This window comes from Branchiostoma belcheri, unplaced genomic scaffold (genome assembly GCF_001625305.1).
Source record: "Branchiostoma belcheri isolate BF01 breed outbred unplaced genomic scaffold, Haploidv18h27 scaffold176, whole genome shotgun sequence".
Classification (NCBI taxonomy): Eukaryota; Metazoa; Chordata; class Leptocardii; order Amphioxiformes; family Branchiostomatidae; genus Branchiostoma; species Branchiostoma belcheri.
In genome coordinates, this window is record NW_017803224.1 from 53,624 (window position 1) to 58,568 (window position 4,945).

Sequence of the window (4,945 nt, forward strand, 5' to 3'; positions counted from 1 at the left end):
TCCAGCGGAGACTTCCTGGTATTAGTCCGCGCGGATGATAGTGTAGCTTTTTCGCCTGATCACAGGGACGGTGCGTTCTACGTGTGTTGCGGGTGTGTTTGGGTCATCGAAGATAGCGGTAAACTTATCGATTTTAATTAAATTCTGACATCGGAAAGATTAGGTACCGGGCTTCTTCGAGTAGTAAGCCGTTACCCTGGGAAAATTCGTTTTTTCCATGCAGCCATGTGTGAAAAATGACGAAAAAAAGGACCCCTCACTTACAAATTTACTTTGATATGCCTTGTTTACCCCTAAATAAATTGGGCGCACAAAATATCAATCACGTGTATTGATAAGCGGCACGGCACCCCTTTCCACCAAAAGAGTGAAAAATTCTGACCCGCGTTTAGTATAGACATGACAGCCCGTCAGGCTGAGGGTGACAAATTCTCTACGAACACAGCAGAAAACTCCGGTCCGAGACCATAATTGGAAGTTCAGTAAAGGTGAACTCACTAAACATAATTTATTCAAATCAGGACCTCATTTGCATAATTTATGAGGATACGCTAGGATAGCCTTATTTCTTCAGATAACCCTGTCATTGGGTGGAAAATATGATCAACTAGTATATATATATATGAGGCATCTTATAATTTACATACTCGCAGTGAAAAATGTATAATTAGTCAGCTTGGACGGCAAACATGAGTTGGCAAAGGGTATGTCAGAGGTCGTGCTTGCATATAAACAACAATATCATACGTTGTCCATGTTAAATGATAAGGATTTCATCACATGTGTTGCATGTTACAAAGGTACATGTAGGAGTTATGTGAATAATTTGCATAAACATTTGCAAATGAGCAGGATTGTAAAAGTAAGCCATTTACAGATGGTCATCACCATGCTCTCAAAATTTAGCGTAGAGCGTTGTCGGGAACACCCCCCTCCCCCATGCAGGCCCCCACTAAAGAAACCGAAGCGCCTGGTGATAATAATATAGTGCGTGAAAGAGCGAGGCGTATCTTTCCGAGTACTTTTCGGAGGGCACAAATTTCGTGCCTGCTAGAGATTAAACCCCAGAATCCTTGACGTGAGTGTGGTAATAATGGTACATTAGTGTGGAAATAATGGTAGGTGAGTGTGGAAATAATGCTACGTGAGTGTGCAAATAACACGTGTATAGTCTACCAGCTCCCAAACCTCCGCCCACGTCTACAGAAAAAGAAATTGGGCAAGTCCACTAGAACTCCTTCTGAGGAGGGGCAGCATTGGGAATTCTAGATTCAAAGACTTTTTAGAAATCATTTTTCTTTACGAATTCAAACCACTTTTCTATACACGCCTTACATTTAACTCTTATAACAGATTTTGACCACCGTGTCTGTGTAAATGTATTCCTTTGTTGTTTATGACATTGGTGGCGTTCATATAAGGGCTAGCACTTGAGTGCATCATCACTATATGACTGTATGCGCTGTCTTATTTGAATTAAAAAAAACTTCTGGGAAATATGTTTTTTCAATATGTATTTTATCTCCCGGCACGGAGTCGCAATTGTGCGCCGTTCCGTCCTGCAGGCAAGCCGCTTTCAGAAGCCTCATCGTAAGTACAGAATGTTCTTCACATCTCCATATTACTCTACTAACCACTTAAATTAAAGAGAGTCTTTTCAATTTAGATACTTTAGTTTTTGTCGATCTGCACTGGGAAATTGGTTGCGTACCATATGTACTATCTTTCATGAACGAAACAGAACAATGGTCCAAATTCGAATGTAAGCTCGTCCGATTGGGTAGAGTCCGTAATTGTAGAATTAAAGCTTCGTTCCAACACAACAAAAACCCAAACTGTGAATTTTTAGTCGATCTCGTCGACCTTCGTTGGATGACTGACGATTCAATTTTCGGACGAGAGAAACTGAAATTTAATTCATGGTAAGTTTTCCTCCAAGATAAAATTCAACAACAAAGATTTAAGATGTGCAGAATTATATTAGTAGGTCGGTCTTTATGTGGTCCCGCAAATGAACTGTAAACCTGTGCTATAATTTAAACACGACTGTTTACATAAAACTACTCAACAAGGCAATGTTGCATTCGGTAAGTGTCTAGGCGTAATTGTATTTCCACACTAAGAAATAATTGACGGTTAACAGGTAACAAATCGGTATGTGTGGAACCGTAAACATATTCAAGTAAAAACAACATGTCAGATACATCAACAATTTGAGACGTCACGTACTTCAACTAGTTTGACATGTATTGTCTGGTATGTGAATATGACTCGTGGGCTGCTTCATCTACATAGAAATTGGTTGATTCTGTCTGCCAACTAAAGTCAGAGGTTTTTCCAACGCTCCATATAGTGTACATAGCCATATAGTATTACATGTAATGATAAAAATTGTTTAAATATGCTGCGCTCTGATAACCAAAATATCGCATTAAGAAAAGCCGAGTCATGATTACCATCATTATCACCATAATCATCATTGCCGCACGTCAATTAAGTGCATTAAGGGCATCACGGCGGACCGTCGTTGTCCTCCATATTGTCTTGTTTCTTACACCGCGATGCACCCCCTTTCGTCCGCAACACATCTCTGCAAGATCCCGCTCGACTGTCATTGTGCAAGTCATTGCCGATCTTCTTCCCTTTCTTGGCATCTTTTCTTTTGACCTTTTCCTTCCTCGTACCTAAAGTAAAAGTAGGAACTGGTTGCATACGCACGGTCTCTATCTTATAACTTCAAATGAATTAATAATTCAGCCTGTGTGTGCGTGTGTGTGGGTGTAGAAAGTATACTTTTATATCATTTCGTTACATAATAAATTAACCTACCCCTAAAGTATTCCAGAACAATATTCAGGAAAATTCAGGAAAAGAAATGCAACATCGTTGCACCATGCATACATACATACATACATACATGCATACAAACATATTTACATACTATGGTATTTCCGTTCAACATATGTTCTGTAAAGTATGATTTTGTAAAGAAATAACAACCTTAAGTTGTTGACAACATAGACTAAATTTATAATATCATCCCACCCTAGTGTGAAAAAATATCACTGTTTCCAAAGAAACCGAACTGATGAAGTGCCTTTACATAAATCCTAAATCGCTCCAATTAGCACCCCCCCCCTGACCTCTCACTATACAGTATGTCAAGACCAGGGAGGGTTTTCAATTACTAGTTTTGCACAGTTCACTGTTTACTGGCACTAGAAACTTATGATGCATATACAGTTGTATGCTAAAAAGTGGTTGTATATGTCAATCACATGAATATTTTTTCCTTGAGATTATTTTCTCATTTACACAATGTCTGAGGTGTGCACAGTCACAGTGTCTTCATCTTATATATTATGCCAGCGTGTCTTGAAGAAGCCTCTGAGCCATGGCTGAAGACCTGACCTCCGACGCCGTATCAAGTGTCGTCAGAAACGACTTCCTCAGCAATAACACGACTGAACTAGGTACAAGAACTGTTCCACCTACCTTTAGACAAGCTGACGAAGGTGTTGATAGCAACATCTCTTGCACATGTGAGGACAATGAATACGAAAACGATGTATCTATCCAAAGCGATGCTGCTTTTGAGAACAGGGAGACAGTTCATATCAGCCCTGGAGATTTTGATACATACGCCATTGCATATACATGCAAGGCACATGATACCTTTATAAAGAAAAATGTAGAAGAGACGAAAAGTAAAGCGTTTCAGGGATCAAACACAGCGTCCAGCAACCACAATGAAAACGACATCCACTTGGCAGGCTGTGGCTCTGTTCAGAATTATACTGATACTTTCAATGGAAACGATGGTAACACGCGCACACAAGCCAGGAATCCAAATCCGATGTACGTGTGTGAAAGTGTGAACCCTTATCCAATACACACTGAAAACAAAGTATTCCCCAATCCAATGTACCTGCAAAGCACCACGGAGGTTTCTAACGCCAGCCCTGGATCCGCTTTCAAGCCAAGTGAACCCTATCAGGAAATAGAAACCGAGTCCAACAGTCGCACACAAGCCATGACTTCAAATCCAATGTGCACACATAACACTACAACCCCTTATCCATTGTATCCTGAAAACGACGTCAATCCCGATCCAGTGTACACGCACCCACAAGAGCCACCCATGGAGCCTTCTAACGCCAGCCCTGAATCCGCCTTCATGTCAAGAATGCCGAGTGATGGCATTCCCTGCACCCTGACATCAGCTGATACACATCAGCAAGATGACGTATACATGTGCCAGGACAACCTGGAATGCAACGTAGCTTTAGCAGATACTCAACCAGAACTGCCCTCTCAGGATCTACCATCAGCAGCTTCAAACGACATCAATGTCTCAAGCAACCCGTTGAGCAATATTAATGGTGTCCTGAATGCCCTGAATCCAAATCCGATATACGCGCCAAACGCCCAGAATAGTGCAGCTTGCGGTAAGAACTTTATGAACTTTTTTTTATTATTTCGATACCTCGACCATCCCACCAGATACAATGTATGGCAACAACTATTAAACAACAATTCTACAAGATTAATCTATCCTACATTTAGAACAAAAAATGTTATGGATGGTCTGAATGAAATATATTGTTTTATGTTTTTTCTCTAGCTCCTTTTCTCCTGTCATTTGGTCAACCTCATTTGTTAGGTCAAATGACTTGAAAGTTGGTATAGAGGTAGAATTGGCCAATACTGGCCAATACCAATAGTGGGCATGTGTCAATAAACATGCTGCATTATATATATGCATGGCAGGTGGTGTTCGATTTGCTGATTGGCTGTTGAACTAATTAGCTTATTGCTACCTTGACCACCTGCAACACATTGACAATAGGACGCGCCTTTTTGTACTATAGAGGGCTTCTCAAAATGCCTGCTCTAGATTTTTATGTTCTTTAATCTCGAAAAAAATTTGCATTACGTCAATTAA